This window comes from Lycium barbarum, chromosome 11 (assembly GCF_019175385.1).
Source record: "Lycium barbarum isolate Lr01 chromosome 11, ASM1917538v2, whole genome shotgun sequence".
In the NCBI taxonomy this organism is placed as follows: domain Eukaryota; kingdom Viridiplantae; phylum Streptophyta; class Magnoliopsida; order Solanales; family Solanaceae; genus Lycium; species Lycium barbarum.
This window is the reverse complement of record NC_083347.1, coordinates 45,474,001-45,494,913: the sequence shown is the minus strand read 5'-3', so window position 1 is coordinate 45,494,913 and position 20,913 is coordinate 45,474,001. Positions and strand designations below refer to the sequence as shown.

Genomic DNA, 20,913 nt, shown 5'->3' with positions numbered 1-20,913 from the left:
ATTATATATATTTTTTTAATTTTTTTTTTAATTTTTTTTAGGCTCAAAGGCTTAAAAAATTACCTCAAATTTCTGTGTATGAAAGTTGTATGAAATATGTATGTGTGAACGAAATTTTTAATATAATTTTCATATACAAAATTTTGAGCGAAAACTTTAAGCTTTAAATATTGTATGAAAATTATTACAATGTTATTGTAGTTGTATTCATTTTCCAGAAACCTAATATGAACTTTATATACAAAAAATGTGAATCAAATTCTAAGTCTTGAGGGAGATATACACATTTCATACTATTCTCATGCATAAAATTTTGAGCGTAATTTAAGCCTTGATCAAGATATACACATTTCATACGTTCTTCATACATAAAATTTGAGCGAACTTTTTAAGCCTTGAGCAAGATATACACATTTCATACACAAAAATTTGAGCGATTATTTTAAGTCTTGAATATTGTATCAAAGTTGTATACAATGTTATTGTAGTTGTATTAATTTTACAGAAATCTAACATGAACTTTATACACGGAAATGTGAGCAAAATTTTAAGACATGAGCAAGATACAAATTTCATATTGTTTTCATACACACAATTTTGAGCGAATTTTTTAAGCCTTGAACGAGATATACACATTTCATACATTTTTCATACCGTTTTCATACACTAAATTTTGAGCAAACTTTTTAAGTCTTGAGCGAGATATACACATTTCATACGACTTTCATACATAAGTTTCTGAGCGAAAAAAAAATATTAATTTTTTTTAAAATTTTTTTTTTAAATAAAAAAATAATTTTTAAAAAAATGATTTTTTAAAAAAATAAAAAAATAATTTAAAAAATAATTTTTTTAAAAATAAAAAAATTTAAAAAATATAAAACATGTTTTGTATAGGATTTGTAATGTTATGTTTTGTAAATATAAAACTATCGTCACGTTTCGTAAATATTTCTCCTTAAGATGTATATATATGTCAAAGACCCTTTAATTAATTATTTAAGTCCAAAGTCCAACTTTATTGGGCTAGTTCATTTAATTGGGCTATAAATGATGAACCCATTATCCTAAGCCCAAGATGTCATCTTATCCTAGAGGCCCACATTGGTGACACGTGTCAAATGACGTAGCACGCCAAGTCAAACAAAGGAACCAATAGATTATGTCATGTGTCAAAATGATGCAGCATGCCTAGTGTTCAAGAAACATGTTCCGACCAATCAAACATGGCCATGTCACTTCATTCTAATTGGTGAGAAAGGATTTGTCCTTATCACAACTCTTCCATCCTACAACTATAAATAGGGTCCTCAAAATTCAGAATAAGGAGGCAGAATTCAAACAAGAAGCCAGAAGGAGCTCGTTTTCTACATGCTGCAAGCATTCAAGCGCTCCTCTACAAGTTTCAAATACCCGAAGATCAAGAACGAAGGAAAATAAAATAGCAAGGCTTCAAGATCAAATTCACTTGTTCGTGGGAGAATTATTGTTCGTGGCGGCCATCAAAGTGTTCGTGACGAATCAATTCAAATCAAAATCAGTTGCATTTTCAAGATCAAGCTTCAGGCCCCTGAATTCAAATAGAGTCAAGATCAAGACCCCGAAGTTCAAGATCAAGCTCAAAGGCCTTTGAATTCATATACAAGTCAAGATCAAATCCATCAAGTTCAAGATCAAGCTCAAAAACCCTTGAATTTATTATCAAAAGGAAGAATCAGAAGATTCATAGAGATTGTAACACTCATATTTGGAATCAAATAATAAGATTATTGCGATATTTTCCTGTCTTGATTTTTCTCAACTCGAATTTTATTGTCTATAAATTCTAATGCCCCATACTTCAAGGCTTGTGGGGGTCGTGTGGACGTGTCGAAATCAAAGACGGGCCTTGAAGTATCATGAAGACGTCGAATTTAAATATTTTATCGACTTTGAACTCCAAAACGTAGCTCGTGCCATTCATTTGTAATGCATCCCTACTGCTTGAAATATTCTTCGTTGAGACTAATGTATCAATGATAGATATTTGATTACAACTATGGATTATTGACGTTACTGTTTTGGCATTTGAAGTTTAACTTTGCCAAAAATTCTCAGTTTTGCATGAAAAAAAAAAAAAAAAAAAAATCCTCTCCAACTGCAATGATTAAGGTTGAGCATGTGTCCTGCATTTAGCTATTACACACAGCATTTCTTTCTGCAATGATTTAGTGCGTAGTTACTTTGACTTAGCATAGCCACATGATAAACCTACATCATATTTAATTGGTAAGGACATTATACCACCGGTACTACTCGTCAAGGCCATGTCTGATTTCCTTTTAATTCGAATGTTAACACCAAGTCCAATATTAGTATCAAATTCTTTAGCTGCCTTAAACATGTTCCCACATCAAGGGAAATAAATTGTCTTCGTCTCTTTCACAATCTATATAAACCCCTCTTCATGCTAATCAGGCACAAACCAGCAAGTCTTTAAATCAATTCGAAATTGTGTTTTGACGATCAAGAATCACTGGAACGAAGGTGATCTTCTTCCACCATTTTTTTTTCACAATCTATATAAACCTCTCTTCATGCTAATCGGGCACAAGCGCGCAAGTCTTTAAATCAATTCGAATTTGTGTTTTGACGATCAAGAATCACTGCAACGAAGGTGATCTTTGTTACACCCCGGATTTTCCCACGTTAAAGTCACATCATGAGTTAGTCGATGCAAGTTCAAAAGAAATTATCTTGAGGTTAAAAGGGATTGAGCTTATTAATATAAATGGTTATAAGAGTCTATAAATAAGATTAGTAAGTGGCGGAAGGTTTGGAGGGTGAATGAATCGAAGAAGCCTGAGTTTCGTCAAAAGTCGGCAAGTTGGGAATACAATAACTTGTACTTTTGGGTGATATTAGGAGTGCTTCACATGCTAATCAAGTAATGATATGAAGTATTTGAATTGTATAACGGTGTCTTGTTAAGTTTGGAAGTCAAACGAGTTGTAATAAGAAAGTCGACAAAGGGCGTCGCAAGTTAAGTTTGTAAATTTCGCTAAAGTTTGGGTCAGATGTCTCGGAGCTTTTCTCTCAATATACTTGGAGTTACGGGGTGATCCACCTATCAAATTGAAGGTCTACGAGTCTAGTTTCCAGGATACTTTACCGTTCATTGATATGACATCGGAGTAGAGAGATATTTGCATTTCCGTCCAAGGGTGCAAACTGCTGCTGGAACAGTGGGCATAGTCGATGGCTTAATTTTTGCCCTTGTATATATATCACTTTTTCCACGATTTTATCCCCATTTCTTCATCTTCAAAGACCAAGGGAACCCTAATATACTCTCCAAACAAATCATCCATGAATCCTAGCCAATCCAAGTGCAAATCAATCAACTCTAACGCAAGGAACAACGTGGCAATCATAGAATCGTGATTTTCTCGCTATTTCGCTTCTCGGAAGAATTCTTCAACTTGAAGTAATCTTCGTTTTGGAGTGTTATTCATAATTAAGGTATGGTTCCTCATATTAATGATCCTCCTAAGATACTACAAGTTTTTTACATAGAAATTGGAAGGAGAATTCCCTAGAACAAGTCCTTACGAATTCTTTTGGTGGAACTTGATTGTTTGGGATATTTGTTATGGTTTAAATGTATTATTTGGAGCTATGAAGTTATGGATGGATTGATAAGGAAGAGTAGGAGTAAAGGAGAAGAAAAATGGTAGTCTTGAATGAAGAAATTAAACTACAAATGACCCTACGAACTTACGTCCGCAAGTTGTTCGACGAAATGCCTCAATGAGTATTTCCATAAGCTATGAACTTGGAATTGATCCCAAATTGGTCGTATGATGTAGGTTATTTTTCGTAAGGTATTCGAGGACTCGTGAAGCGTGGAAAACTCCATCGTTAAGGTATGTAGGGCTTTCTCTTCTTTTCTTGGCATGACTAGAATTCAAATGAGTTTTTTTGAAACGTTATCCCGTTGACTTGTGTCGATCATATCCAAGAATGAAAGAGCTAATCTCTACTTCCTATATGACTTGTATAAAAGAACTCTTCGTGCTTCCATATTCCGTTTGGTTATCATTTGAAAGGTCTTCCGTTAAACATGTATCGAGGGTGTTCTCATGAATAGTTCACATTGAAATATTTTCTCACATTCCTTTTCCTTCCTGTTTACCGAGAGAAGTATAATGTTCATCATGGTACTTTCCCCGCTAAAGTTGAGTTGATTTCATTCCCAAATGGTGAAGGTTGTTTCCTTGATTTATATATGGCATGTGTTGTAGTACTTTCCCGCACCTTGTATCTTTCTGGTCGATTGGAAAAAGGTTGTTCACTATGTTATTCTTTATGTTGAAGTTGAGCTAATGGTATTTTATTCAGTTGAGCCGATCTTTATCACTTATATAATCATTATTGAAGTATATCTCCTATTCTCCTCGTGTTGTTTCTTGAATTGAAAAGATAAAGAACGTAGCGACAATAACGATAGTCGAAGGATAACGACGATAGGCCACTCCGACTCTTCTTATGATATCTCTTCTGAGGTCAGTCTTGTATTGCACTTATATATATATATGTATTTATTTTCATTACCGAGCCGCGCTATGGTCGGCCGAGTACGGCACCTATTGTGCACACCACTGCAGTGGGCAGGTTATGATGATACTCCGGACACGGGATGCCCTGGACGCTGGATGATATGATATATGGATCCGGCTACATATTCCGCAACACTAACATTTATGGATCGGGCTGTATGTTCCACAACACTAACAGTTATATTATATATGTATGAAAATGTTTTTCTTAAAAGCTATGCGTGTACGATATCTGCCTTAAGAGGCAATCAGATGTACAGGTTACTTCTCCTATCTCATGTTCTTTCCATACTTTCACTATATTGTTATTCATTCCTTACATACTCGGTAAATTATTCGTACTAACGTCCTTTTGTTTAGGGACGCTGTGATCATGCCCACAGGTACAGGTAGACGGATTGGTATACCTTTCTCAGTAGTGTACCAGAGTTCAGCAGGGATGTTCGCACTCCATTCTCCGGAGTTGCTGGTCAGAGTCATCAAATAGGATGCATGCATGTATATACATATATTTAGATGGGGTTGGGTACAGCAGGGCCCTGTCCCGACCAGTTGTTGCATTTTAGTACTCTTAGAGGCTTACAGACTATCATTTAGTGTTGATGTGTTTTGTTGGCCTGGTCGGCCTCAGTTATGCATATATATGTTATTGGGCCTTGTCAGCTTATTATTTATATTACAGAGTTCAGATATCACAATTGGTTCGCTCGGGCCTTCGGGTGCTGGGTGTCGGCCACACCGCCCAAGGTTGGGGTGTGACAATCTTCTCCCACCTTTTTTTTCACAATCTATATAAACCCCTCTCCATGCTAATCGGCACAAACCAACATGTCTTTAAATCAATTCGAATTTGTGTTTTGACGATCAAGAATCACTGGAATGAAGGTGATTTTCTCCCACGCTTTTTTTTTCTCTCTTTTTGCGTTATATGTTCATTTTATCCTTTGCAGCAGTGGATCCATTCTTGAACCATAACAATGGAACGTCATTATCAACGTAATGCCCATATCGACGGAATGTCCTTATTAACGAGATGTCCATATCAACGGAGTACTCTTATCGACAGAGTGCTCTTATCAGCGTAATGTTCTTATCAACAGAATGTCCTTAACGATGGACGACCCTTATTGATGGAATGCTTTTATCGACGAAGTGCCCTTATCAGAGGAATGTCCATATTGTCGGCTTGCCCTTATAATGGAATGTTCATATCGATGGAACTCTCATATTGACGGAATGCCTTTATCGACGGAGTACCCTTATCAACGAAATATCAAAGGACATATCCACGACACCAAATTTTCATATCGACGAGATATAAAAGGACAAATCCACGATGCCAAATATTCATATCGACGGAACATCAAAGGGTAAATCCACAAAAAGTCCAGCTTAAGGTGCAAAGGGACAAAAATAGTTCACCTTTAGGCATGGAAATTTAGAGATCCTTTTAAGGATAAATCCGCCAAAGACCAGCTTAGGGTGCAAAGGGACTAAACTAGTCCACCTTAAGGAATGGAAATTTAGAGATCCTTTTAAGGATAAATCCGCCAAAGGCCAGCTTGAGGTGCAAAGGGATTAAACTAGTACACCTTAAGGCAAGGAAATTTAGAGATCCTCAGCTTGAAGACTATACTTGGCGATCGTTGAAGGCTTCAACTTGCCACCTGGTAGATTTGAGATTCCAACTTGAAGACCCAACGGATTTGAAGACTTCAACTTGCAAACATGGTGGTTTTGAAACTTCAACTTGAAGACGTGCTGGATTTTAAGACTTCAACTTGCAGATATGGTGGATTTGAAACTTCAACTTGAAGACTTGCGGTTTTTAAGACTTCAACTTGCAAATATAGTAGATTTGAAACTTCAACTTGAAAACTTGTTGTATTTTAAGACTTCAACTTGCAGACATGGTGGATTTAAAACTTCAATTTGAAGACTAGAGGATTTGAAGACTTTAACTTTCAAACATGTTGAATTTAAAACTTCAGCTTGAAGACTTCAACTTGCAGATATAGTGGATTTGAAACTTCAACTTGAAGACTTGCCTTATTTTAAGATTTCAACTTATAGACATGGTGAATTTAAAACTTCAACTTGAAGTCTGGCGGGTTTGAAGACTTCAACTTGCAGATGTAGTGGTTTTGGACTTCAAATTGAAGAGTTGACGGATTTGAGGCCTCTAACTTGATAACTAACGGATTTGCAGACTTCAACTTACTGATTTGACCACTTGCTAAGAGATTACAATCATCTCATTGAAGAAACCTATTTTCCAGGGAGATTTGGCCCCATTGTCCTTCCGAGCGAACGAGGTCGGCTCGGTAACTGAGGGCTTGCGTAGAGGCGGCATTGCCACCACGGGCTTGGACGTCACTTCAACGCTTCTCTGCTTTTTTGAGGCCCACGAAAAACTTTGATTCTTCCCGAAATTGTTCATTGCATGCTGAAGTGAACAGGGGCGGTACCAACTACGACTAGAAAGCGGTCACTCCTGTCAATGAATACCACTCATAGTTGTCTATGTTAGTAACATAGCCATAACAACTTTGTTTTACTGCTTCAGGTGGTGATAGCTTTTATATATTTGCTTAATTATAAGCTTGCATCAATAGCATAGGTGAAGGCATAGCCTATTCCAGTTCCATATCTGGATCCGGAATCATGAATAAATAGGGGCAGTATATGCGGGGGCTTCTCTGAAAGAAGATCTAATAGGGGATCCCGAGGTTGAAGATAGGCTAGCAAGTAGCGAACCTGAGACCAAAGCCACGGAGCTTGGATACGGTTTCCCGATCGGAGATCCATTCACCATACCTTCCTATCTAATCACCTTCCTCCAATTCTTCTTCGACCTGCCTCTACCTCTCCTAACTCCTGCTATAACCAACCTCTCGCAGCTCCTTACTGGCGCATCCTCGTACCTCATTTTCTCATACCCGAACCACTACAGCCTCACTTCCCTCATCTTGTCTGCTACTGACGCCACTCCCCACTTGTCCTATATAAATTCGTTCCTAATCATATTTCTCTGAGTATGACCACACATCCATCTGAGCATCCTCATATCTTCTACCTTCATCTTCTGAACGTGGGTATTCTTAACTGGCCAGCGCTCTGCCCCATACAACAATATTGGTCTAACCATGACTCTATAGAACTTACCTTTGAGCATTAGCAACACCTTCTTATCGCACAATACCCTAGAGGCAAGCCTCCTTTTTGAACCACCCTGATTCAATGCGATCACTACAAAAAAAAGGAGTAATTTACGGAGGTTGAGAGTTGTAATTCGCGGGGGTTTTATCTTCAGCTAGAAAATAGTGGAGGCTAAAACCTCCGAGATTTGCAACTTTCAACCTCCGCAAATTAGCCTATTTTTTGTAGTGGATGTGCGATGATACGCTCAAATTACACCTATTAAATGATGTAAAGCGGATGATGTCAAATATAGTAACCCAACTAGGTTGGGGTCGAATCCCACAGGGAATATGGTGTGAAAAGGTTACTAAAGTCGTAGAGTACTTTCTTAAGGTCTAATTTCTTATTCCGTTGAGTTTATAGAAGATTGGTTGTTTATGACTAATTGCTACTAATTGCTTTGGATTGTAACATATGCTAAAAGAAACCAAGGTTGTGTCCCCTTCTAGATAAAGTGTATGCTATGGTGATTGATCATGATAAACTTCTAATTGATCATTATACGAATGCACTTAACCTCTAATTGAATCCCTAATGTTTCTCAACAGTTAAAGATTATTTCTCTTTATGATTTTCCCAAATATAAAAGAGTATATATGAAGAACGGTTAATTCGTGCCAAGTAAATTCCTCTTATTCCTAAGTGAATTTATTAAACAAGGGTTAACGCCTTGAGTTCTTGTTATTTATCCCTACCAAACCCTACTCACTTTCCCAAGTTAAGTAAAGTTTATGGCTTTAATCAATGTTTGCAACCATCAATTATGAATGAAGAACAAAGAATAAATAAACCCTAACAATCCATTATGTGTATATCAATCCCAATCCCCAATCACAAAACACCCATCGTAGGGTTCACAACCTTAGTAAAGAAATTAGCTACTCATAGTGGAAGAAGAACAAGAAGAGATAATAGAAATCATAATGCTTACTTTCGATTGATTGGAATTGAAATAAAATAATTGTAATTGTTTGTTCTCCAAAAAGTTTCAAAAACTATGAGTATTCAATACTAGGGAATAATAGTTTAAAACTGACAACTGATAATAAATAAAAACCCTACAAGGAACTATTTATAGTGGGCCAATTCTTCCAAAAATCAAATAACAGGTATGGCCCGACAGAGCTTTTCACGGACCGTGAGACTTCTTCAGCCACCGTAGAATTGCAACTCTTCTGAAATCAGGATCAATTTGACGCTACCTTTTAACGGACCGTGGAATATTTCACGGTCCGTGGCGTGTCGTCGTGAAATCACCTTCTTCCACATGACTCACTGGAACTCTTTCACGGGCCGTGGATTGTGTTTCTTCCTGTCAGTTCTTTCCACTCTTCAGTGTCTTTTTGCTTAATTTTCATTGCTCAGCCTCTCGGGACCTTGAATACCTGAAACATGATAACAACACGTAAAAACAACACAAGCTTGGTTGAAAACAAGTAAAACTCATATTAAAAAAACATCAGATGTGCCGTAATTTCACGGCACATCATGCGACTTCATTGTCAATCTCCCCGTCTCCCTGGATTACGGACACAAGATACATGAAGTTTCCTCTCTTGGGTATGACTTGTTCCTCTATCTTCACTTCTACCTCTGTCTCATGCACTACGTCACTGAATTTGCACTCTAGCTACTCCGTCTTAGTGATGCTTAACCTGAAACCTTTGGACTCTAAGGCTTCTCCAAACTTCCAGCCTATCATTAACTCCACTATGTGTCTCGTAGATCAAAATTATGTCATTTGCGAATAACATACACCATGAAACCTCCCCTTGAATATGCTCTGTTAATTCGTCCATCACTAAGGCAAATAGATTGAAAAATGTACCGAACAAGGAATGAGTAAAACCAAAGCTAATACATATATTATTTCTTCTAATACATCCTACGAAACGACCCCTAAAGAAGACCCATCAAAATTGATGACAAAAAATGGAAAAAGAATAGAGCTTGATGGCAATGAAGCTAAAAGCTGGACGACTTAATGGAGTAGATGGTGTTTTCGATGTTGTTCGATCAAGCCTTTCTGATAGGATTTCTCTTCTAAAAAATGTGTTGAACATAAGAAAAAAGACCGTTCCATAGAGAAGATGGATGGATGTTTTTGGTCACTTTTTTAAATTTAAAGAATGTTCTTGGTTAATTGGAATAATATGAGGATGTAATGAAAGTTGTGGTAAACCAATAAGGGGTGTATTTAGTTAAAAACTCTTTAACCAACTGACTAGTACTCACTTTGTCAAAAAAAAAAAAAAAAAGATACATTTATATATCTAGAAATAGTTTACTTAAAATTTCTCTGTCTACTCTTATTGAAATAATTTATAACCACACACATATTTATGGTTTGTTTTAGATTACAAGTTTCAAAAGTCTTCATTTTTTTTTCTTAAACTCTGTGCGTAGTCAAACTCTATCACATCAATTGGACTTCCTAAGTAAAAAAAAAAAAAAAAAAAAAAAAAAAAAAAGGGAAAAGGGTCAACAATACGCCTCTACTTTCATTTATTAGTCAAATTTCTTCTCCATTACAAGTTGGGGCTATTTCTGCCCCATTACGAAAGTAAACAAGAATACCCCTCAATTGGATGGAATCTCCAAATCAATCTCAATTCCCCAATTTCACTTAAAATTACCCGATTTCCCTTTTTAACCTAGAGTATGATGAATGCTCCCGGTTGAGCTGACAAAGTAAATGATTCCAATTAGGATTGAAAAATAGGCTACTGCAGTAAAGAAATCACTGATTCTCTCATAAAGTTAAAATTCTCATTCCCACGCTGCCAAAACGCAGCAAGCAGCCAACAAAATCCGGCAAGCTCCAACGAACTCCGACAAGCTCGTCTCCAACCACACCATTCTTATATTTCACTTGCCTTGTACTGATAGAACATAAAGTGTTTAGATGGATGCCAATTATACATAATCTCATCGTAAACACGGTCCAATAAAATGTACTGCACCTATAAACTTGCAAATTAAAAATTCAAATAAAAACAAGTAATATAGCACTTATGATCACCTTTACCAATTGAACAGGCAATTAAGCACGTGAAAATAATCCCCTTTAACTATTCCATCCATAACCGGCAGGAGCGAAATTCAGGAAAAAGAATTATAGGAATAGATTGCAGCGGAGAACAGAAGGAAGAAAAGGTCAACTATTTTAATTAGGTGGGTCGGGTCGGGTTAAAAAAAAAATTTGGTAACTTTACGTTAAATTTGGGAATTGAGGTTGCTTTTGGAGATTCCATCCAATTGAGGGGTATTTTTTTTTTACTTTCGTCACAGCAGGCAGGGTAGAAATAACATCAACTTATAACGGGGGATAAATTTGACTAATAAATGAGAGTAGAGGCGTATTTTTGAACCTTTTCCCTAAAAATTACATAGGTGTAATTGTATTTTTTGATTTGGTGTTTCCGCCCCACCCTCACAGATCGCGCAGCTAAAGATTTCGGCTGTCCCACTATAGCATTTGCTACATGAAGCAAAACCCTAGGCATTCTAAAACCCTATATAAGAATGTCCCAACCTAGCCGTTTTCCCAATATTAGTCCATGAAGGGGAAAAGGAAAGAAAGAAAGAACCTATCCCTTGATATTTCTTTTCTTCTATATGTCTATTGATTTTTAAAATAAAAAAATGTTTCGTCACTATTGTTTCGTTTTATCGTACTGCATTGAAAAGGTTAGCTTACCAGCCCATTGCATTTTATTCCCTTTAGACTTGGTGTCAAATGGACCTTCCAATATCTAGTCTTTTATTTGTTTATCTAATAATTTGATGGCTCATTTATTAGGCAAATGAGGATACTACTTTGTTTACACTGAATAACCTTGTGGATTATATACTCCGCTTATTATCTGATGCCATTCACTTTACTTGTCTCTTCATACACTTGCATCTGTTTGGTGTTTGTTAGATAGTTTTAGTTTGATTATATATTTCATGCCAGTCTGATTTTGGAGAACTCCTAATATGTGTTGAAAGACAAATTATCGGGTTTTAGAACAAAATTGATATCAAATTTTGGGCAGAGCTGTTTATTTATTTATCTCAAAGATTGATTTTTTCTATAAATCTTGGGTTAGCATCTCTCATTTGATGATTATGTTGGCAAACACTGTTAAACTAATACTTATTCTACACACTTCAACTCTCAAGTAAATCCCTTATGCCAACAATTTTATCCTTACTAATTCATACAATTTTATCTGTACTCATTCGTTTTACTGGTGTATGTGTGTGTTTTTAAGAAATCTGTTTTTCATCTTATTCTTCAGGTAATAAGGTAAATCCAACATATTTTACCTAAATTTCAGGCTTGCTCTTTGATGAGAATAAGCAGACGGGCGGTCAGAACCTGATGCTGTGTTGACTGTCTGCATAACTTCCTTTAATGGAATATCTCTGAGAGCTATAGCTATTCTATGTAGTTTCTTTTCAGGCTGTCAATTTCTTATTTTCATCTGTGTATTATGATGAAGCTGTGATAGTCTTTATTTACTCCCTTCATCAATTTGCAGTGATGACTTGCTAAATTATGTCTGGACTTATGAAAGATGTTCATGATTAATTAAATTGCAAATTCTGAGCAGCTTTTAGCTCATGTTTTCTACCTATTTTTTTTTTTGGCTATCTCATTGTTGCTACATAGTATTGAAATAAATACAAACTTCTAGTATCTGCCATTCAATGATTATGTAGAAGATCAGGGATGCCATTGGCTTCTTTGTGCTTTTGAACTCAACATTCAAACACCTAAGGTGGAAGGCTGGTAGGAGATACATTTTTTCTCAACTTGTGTATGGATTCTTTCTGCGGTAGCTGATAACATGTGAAGGTGTTTATTAACTTAATTGAACAAATGTTGTTGTTCGTGCTGATTTTGATGTTAAAGTTGATAGGATTACACAGTTGGTAGTTGAATCTCAAGCATATTAACAGAGAAGCTGGTTATCAACAATCATAAATAAAATTTCAAAGCTCCTAGCGTAGGATTTTCACTAAGGGATTTAAAAATATAAATGAGTAAACAAACGAAGAGTCAAGGGGGTTCAACATCTACTATATATATACATAAAAAATAATTTTAACCTTGTATATACAGGGTAATTTGTCACCGAAGGGTTTCAGGTGAACCCTCTAGCCACCACCTGGCTCTGCCCTTGCTAGCGTTAGCTAATACATTGACGTTTAGTGATGTTAACTTGCATGTTGTAGTACAGTCAGTGTCAACAGCGAATATTGCCCATTAAAATTTGAATAGACAAGAATGGCTTGCAAAAGATCTATTGTGTAATTACAAAACTGATTCACCCGAAACCGATGCCCCTAAATATCCTATGGTGTTGCTACACTCCAAGAACTCTATGAGAAGTTTTGTATTAAGTACTATGCAAGGAACTTTCCCTCAGAAGAAAGAGAGTTGTTGCAATGGGGGCAAAGGAAATGGGAGGAAGAAGAAAATACTGAATTGGGAAAGAATAGTGAGCAATACTAATGTAGTGGCTGAATACACATATGCTGCTCTTAAACTTGTCCGATTTTTTTTTTTTTTTGGCAACTTACATAAACAGTTACCTTTTATAAGCTCATAACAATATATAGCTATAAGTTTACAATTTACAAACAGTAGCTACCTTTGCAATTTCGGCAGTATTTCCGTGTATTTAAATACAGCTGTAAGGTTGTTATCCGAAATACAGCTGAATACACCAAATACATGTGACATACATCTGACCAAATGCACTGAAATACAGACCGAAATGTGAGATTGCTATTCGAAATACATCAAATACATATGATGTGAATGTGGTGCCAGCCAAAACAAAAGGATTATCAGTATATAAATACAATGAAATACACAACTCCACGGAAATACAGTCGAAATTATAATTTCTCAAAAAAGGAATGTGGCCAGCGGGATTCGAAACTAGGCAGGCAAGGGCAAAGCACACGCCCAATGACCACTCCAACTACAACACACCTCATGTATAGTAGCTACGAAATGTAAAATGTAGCTAAGAAATGTAAGTATTGCAAAAGGCAGTTATAATCCATAAATTGCTCTTAGAAGTAGTTATGACATGTAAATTTTCCTTTTTTATTTAGGCACTTCAATTTAAATTGTCTATTAAACACTTCTCTAGCAGTTTGGCAAAAGAATTAGATGCGAGAAATTTACACGCGGTAACCTGACAGAGTAGCCAATAAAACAAAAACACAAGGCTCTTTGCGCTTAATAATCCAAATAAAGTACTTCGTCCCAATTTATGTGGCACAATCATTTCAAGAGTCAAAACATTTCAATTTTGACCATAAATTCGAACATAAAATCTCTCTTTCCGCCATTTTTCTTCATTCTTATTCTTAGTTTTGTTTCTTTTATCCATGGCAGACCACCATTGCAAGATGAGCTTTTAGAAAATATCCAGCACCTTCTTCTCATCTCAAGCAACAGTACAGAAATTGAAAATTGAAATACAAAAGATCAATCCACTACAAATTATATCAATAAAAATTTGAGGCTCAGACCTGTAATCCATCTTAGGTACTGGGGTTCATGGTTGACAAAAAATGGAGATGTTCAGTAATGAAAAATCTTGAAAAATCATCTTCCACTGGAGCATCAACAACATCATGTTGGTCATTCTGAACATGATCATCATTATTTTGAAGATTTTCTTCAGGTGCAATAGTCATAGGAACTGGATCAACATCAACTAAGCTCTCACTACTCTGAGAAACAACCTTCTCAACTTTGTCAAAATCTTCAAATTTTTGGTCTTCAAAGAACACAACATCACGGCTTCTAACAAGTTTCTTCTCAACTGGATTATAGAAACGATAGCCAAATTCGTCATGACCATAACCAATGAAGATACATTGCCTAGTTTTAACTTCCAGCTTTGACCTCTCATCCTTAGGAGCATGCACAAAAGCCTTACACCCGAAGACTCTCAGATAAGCATAAGAGACATCCTTACCAAACCAAACTCTGTAAGGGACGTCACCATCCATAGCAACGGTAGGAGATAAATTGATAACATAAGCAGCAGTATTGAGTGCTTCTGCCTAAAATGAATCTGGCAACTTAGCATCTGAAAGCAAACATCTAACTCTCTCAACTAGAGTTCTGTTCATCCTCTCTGCTAAACCATTTAACTGAGGAGTCTTTGGAGGAGTTTTCTGATGCCGAGTACCTTGATGTCTGCAATAATTTTCAAAAGGACCAATATATTCACCACCATTACCTGAGCGGATGCATTTTAGTTTCTTCCTTGTCTGTCTCTCAACCAAGGCCTGAAAAGTATTGAACACATCAAGTACTTGATCCTTGGACTTCAAAGGAAATACCCAGAGTTTGTGAGAATGATCATCAATAAAAGTCACAAAGTAAAGTGCACCACCACGAGAACTTACTTTAAAAGGACCACACAAATCAGAATGTACCAACTCCAGCAAATCAAGCTTTCTTGAAGGTGAATGACTCTGAAAAGAAACTCTTTTCTGTTTCCCGGCTAAGCAGTAAACACATCTCTTTAACTTTGCTTGTTTCACTCCACAAAGAAAAATCTTCTTAGCCAAATTATCAATCCCCTTCTCGCTCATATGAATCATCCTTCTATGCCATAACTCTAATGAAATATCATTCTCCACAAAATTTACTGAGTCACTACAAATGGAGCCTTGAAATAAGTACAAGTCAAATATCTTGCAACCTTGAGCCACAACCATTGAACCTCTAAGAAGCTTACATTGGCCACCACCAACGGTTTGATCATAACCCTCATCATCAAGCTTTTCTACAGAAATTAAATTTAGACGAACATCTGGAGCATGCTTGACATTGTTAAGAACCAACCTCGAACCGTTCTTACTTTTCAAGCAAACTGTGCCAATTCCAAATACCTCAACCTCACTATCATTGCCCATTCGTAACATTCCAAAATTACGTAGAATGTAAGACGAAAATAATTCCTTCTTTGGCGTGACATGAGAAGTGGCACCTCAATCCACAAACCAGGTAGACTCATCGCAAACACGATTGATATCATTTTTACCATAAGCAACAAGAAAATCATTTGAAGCAACAACAGTAACACGATTTTCATTATCGCCTTCTTTCTTTTGCTTTTTCTGGTCTCTCTTAAACTTGTAGCAATGTTTGTTGATGTGCCCTTTCAAGTGACAATAGTCACATGTAAGATTCTTGTACCTAGAGGATCTTGACTTGCTACTACTTTTACCTCTGTCATTTTGACCTCTAAAATTGCTTCTCCCCTTGTCTTCATAACCAAAACATCGGCGTATGAAGTTGAAGAAGACGAAGCCTGAGATCTTCTTCTCATCTCTTCATGCAAAGCACCACTCTTAGGATATTCCATAGTTACACCATCACTGGGAGCATAATTAGTCAAAGAAACTCGAAGAGTTTCCTTAGAGTCTGGCAGAGTATTAAGAAGCTAAAGTCCCTGTATTTCTTCATCAAACTTGACACCCATTCCAGACAGCTGATCAAGGACACCTTGAAAATCATTTATATGATCAGAAATAGGACTGCCCTCTTTGTATCTAATATTCATCAATTGTTTCAGTAGGAACAACTTATTATTACCAGTCTTTGAAGCATAAAGTGTCTCGAGCTTTTCCCACAAGATTTTAGCATTTGTCACATTCACAATATGATTTCGAACATTATCTTCAACCCATTGTATAATATAGCCACAAACCTGTAAGTGCTCAAATTCCCAATCCTCATCTTCAATAGACTCGGGTTTCTTGGAAGAAAACACAGGTAAATGCAATTTCTTGACAAATAGAAGATCTTTCATCTTGTTTTTCCAAATATGGTAATTACCTCCATTTAAATAAACCATCTTGTTCATATTTGCCTCCATCATTCAAATACACAATCAACACAATCAAATACAACCACAAGATCTGATAACACTTTGTTGGGAAGAAACAAGGTACAACCAAATTGCACGATGAGGTAACAGCGAAAGAAATGCCCAAGTCGAAACTTCCCACACTATTTGAACCAAGAAAAGACAATAAACATTAGAACAAATGGAAATTCGGGCAACAACTATACCATTAATAAAATAGCAAAGCAAGAAAAAATAAATCGAATGCAAGAGACACCAAATTTATGCGGTAAAACCCCTTCAAGGTGAAGAGGAAACATTCACGGGACCTCCGGCCCACAAAAGCTTCACTAATAATCAACAAGAGTTGCAACAATGTTCTCCAAAGGGCTACAACATCAACGCCAAACACGGAGCAATAATACATAAAAGATAGTACCAAAACAAGTGAAGAAAGGAGAGAAATCATCCTAAATAATGAGCTATTGTTCTTACTCAAACACTGGAGGTACAGACTGCAAAATCAATCTTGACCGTTAAAATTGAAGACCCAGATGTTGAGAACCCCCAGTTCAAATTTGAGAACGATCCAACGGTTAACGAATTGAGAACGCAATTTAAAGCGGACTGCTGTAGCAGAAAAGTTTCTAGACGAAAATCTACACTTCTCTCTCACTTTTTTCTCTCATTATGGCTGTTATGAATTCACTCTTGTGTTCTAAAAATAAGACCTAAGTTGGTCATATATATAGTGAATTTTAGGATAAAAGTGGGCTGGTCCAAATTGAATTGAGTTTTATTAATCCAAATCCACATAGGAAGGGAAAACCCAAAAACACAACAGTTGGTGGCATATGAGAGGGCAGATGGTTTGAGCATAGTGATGGTTTCGAAGAAAAGATCAAAAATTTGATCTTATATATTTGCTTGAATGATGAGAGACCATTATTCGGACATACTATCAACAAGAATGAGGATCCCACTAGGACCAAGAGATATTTTCAAAAATAAATAAGTTAAAAGATTTGTACAAGGAAATCAAATAAGAGAGGTAGGAGTAATATCATAAATCATAAGGAAGATTAGTATTATGAAGCCAGACCTGAAGGTAAATCTTTGAAATTTCCCTTTTCTTTGAGTAAATGACATACTCATAATAGGAAAAATAGAGTCACAAGCATGATAGATGTGATACATCAATAGACCAAGATCTTTAAAAATCTAAAAATAACTAAACAAGCTAGCTACCAGCCTCTCAAGATTTTGGTAAAATCAGTCCCTGGCTGTACTATCATCGGATCCACTTAACAGAGGATTTACTACAATTCCAGTGAAAAATACCGAACTTGTTGTCTCTTCTCTGATCATGAACAAGAATGGATGATCTGCTTCGAACTTTTTTGGAGGACCATCATCCAAACAACATCCCATATCATCTTCTGACTCGAAAGTAACAGCAGCAGCCTCAGTACCTTTCTCATCAATTTCTATAAATGCTTTCTGTATTATCATGGAGACATATAAATCATCTTTATTCTCCACAACCTCTGTTAGGTCCATGCAAAATTCGTCAAAAGGTAGTTTCATTCCCATATCCTGCATTGTTGTTTTCCCTTCTTCTGTCATGAATGAGAATTTGAACTTTGGAATGTAAAATGCAGCAAGGTATTCATTCCACAGCTCGAAATCTTGTGTGAAGAAGTTGGAATCAGAGTTCACTTTTGTTAATATTTCATTAGGAAGAAAAAAGTACATGGAGAAGACTTTTTTATCATTCTTCCCTTTTTCATAAGGAATTTTAACCACTTGATAACTTTCAAATGATCCATATAAATAACTATGACAACCAGTCATGAAGGGAACTAGAACCTTGCCTCCATTGAGTAGGTAAAAATCCTTGTCTCGAGTGAGGCTTTCAATAAAATTATCTTTCCATGTACCTTTAAAATATAAGGCGTTTCCAAGTAAGAGGACTGTACTTTCCTTGATGTGCTTGGGCTTGAGAACTTCATCAATAAGGCCTTTTGTTGCAGACTTAGCCCATGACTTAGCTTCTTTTACCACCTCCTCCTGCATGTTATTAATATGTTTATGTCAAAAAAGGAAATGTTACTATAATTCATATGTCGTTTTATGCATTCGTATGTGCCTAAATAAGAAAGTTAAGTCTTGTGGTAGTTCGGCTTGGATACCTTTCCATATAGTAGTATTTAGTAGAGGGAAGGAGAGTCAAGGACTTTTCATTATTTGATTGTATATTCTGATACTTAGAACCTTTCAAGTGATAATCTGCGATATTTTTAGACTAAGCCCATGATAAGGAATTAAAATTTAAGCACACTTTGACATTACCTAAAAATAGAGAATTGTATGTACGTAGCCGCCCCTTATGATCAATAAAAATCTTAATCTAATTTGTTAAAAATATTCCGGTTGGAAAATCGTAGTGACGATAAGAAACATTGAATAATACAACATCAACGTAACCACCTCAGTCACCATGCCCTTCATTTAATCTCAAATAACTGAGCATGATGCTGGTAGGCGTTTGGACATGCGGTTTGAAATCATGGTTTGAAACCATAAGATGAAACCAGCGTTTGAACATGCATTTCATCTCATGGTTTCAAAAAATTTAAATATAAAACTTGACCCATAAGTTTATGTTTTATAAAAGAATATTCATAAGTTGGTACATATTTTTAACAATTACTCCCACCAACCATTTACCAACCTCATTAACTTCCACCAACCTTTATTTATGTCTACCATGTGGGATGATTATATATTAAAGAGTAGTTACATTACTATTTATATTAAATTTTCGTTTTTATTAAACTAAAGTTTGATCAATTAATGTTGCATTTTTTAGAAAGGTCTTCTAATAGCGTATTAATTTTGTTATGAACTATGACTTGCTCATTTGGTAAGAATGTATAAGAATTGAGAATGTTTTGATAGTTTTCATAACTTGTGGGGTTTTTATGTCTATAAGAGAAAAAATACAATTTAAGATATCTAAATTACATGTCCAAACATGATTTCAAATCATGGTTTGAAATCATGGTTTGAAACCGTGATTTCAAACCATGTCCAAATGGCTCCTTGGTCTCATCTCAAACATGTAAGAATAAAAATGTATTAGAAGTAGTCTATATTTCATATCTTTATAAGAAAATATAATTCAATTATAAATCTGAGAAAGACCGAATCTAACAATACTTTTCTTAGAAGTACATGAAGATGAACTCCTTACATAAGGAACTAATATGTGGTCTTCTCTACTTCATAGAAATATTTAATTGTAACTCCCTAATAAGGATTAATTTATAAAATATATGGATTTTATGTGTATATATATCTACACAGAGAGATCACACTCAATCTAACATCTGATCAAGGGCATATATAAATCTTTTTCTAAAACAAGAAAATATTGTAGATTAGAAAACAAAAAAAATAAAATAAAAAAAACAATAGTACCTTTCGTCCAAAATCAACATATTTTGCTGTTGTCTTGTGACATTCTTAACTAGTTCTTGGTAAGACTTTTTGAGACAACGTGTTTCTTTTAGCCAGAGTGCACTAAGGAAGCACACATCAGGACCCCCATCACCCTTATTGCTCGTGGCTATAGCAGCCATATCTAAGAACTTGGAATTCAGATCATCGATATTGTCGACTGCAAGATATTCAAGAATTTGTTTAACGTAGGTCCCGTTGCTCCGGCTGCTGTCATGTTCAGTACAGCAGTGTAAGATAATGGAGACAACACAATGTTCTCAGCATTGGAACCCTTTTGAATCTCCTTCAACATAAGTTGAACAGTAACTTGTGCACAGAAATCCTTCTTTTGTTCTTGTTGTCTCTTCATGTTTTCTTGTTTTTGTATCTGCATGTCTTTGTCAGGGGTGTCGTTATATATAGAGTTGAATCTTGAAACCCTAACTCGAAAGTTTATTGTTTGCAGCTTGTATTCTTTAGTTCAAGAACAAGAATGGTAACTTTAGTTTACCCAAAATACAAGATGTAAAATCCCTTAAATTTCTCCATTATGAATAATTTGTAAATATTATCTTCCCTATTATCATTGAATACCCTGATATTTCTCTGACTATCTTATTCCTAGAGAGTTGGATCTTGAAACCCTACTTTTTCTTTGCTACTAGTGAATTGGATCTCACTTCGTGGTAGTAAAAGACTTAAATATGTATACGGTAAAAATCGGATTTATGTTA

The 20,913-nt window shown here is 35.8% G+C and overlaps 1 long non-coding RNA gene and 1 other non-coding gene across 2 annotated transcripts; both read left to right on the top strand.

The window, feature by feature from the left end:
- Nucleotides 1-10,810: 10,810 nt before the first annotated feature.
- LOC132618581 (uncharacterized) lies at nt 10,811-12,399 on the top strand. The gene is made up of 2 exons (XR_009574196.1): nt 10,811-11,489; nt 12,086-12,399. It is a non-coding gene; the product is annotated as an uncharacterized LOC132618581 (long non-coding RNA).
- LOC132620676 (small nucleolar RNA R16) lies at nt 11,598-11,676 on the top strand. The gene has a single exon (XR_009575113.1). It is a non-coding gene; the product is annotated as a small nucleolar RNA R16 (small nucleolar RNA).
- Nucleotides 12,400-20,913: the final 8,514 nt, after the last annotated feature.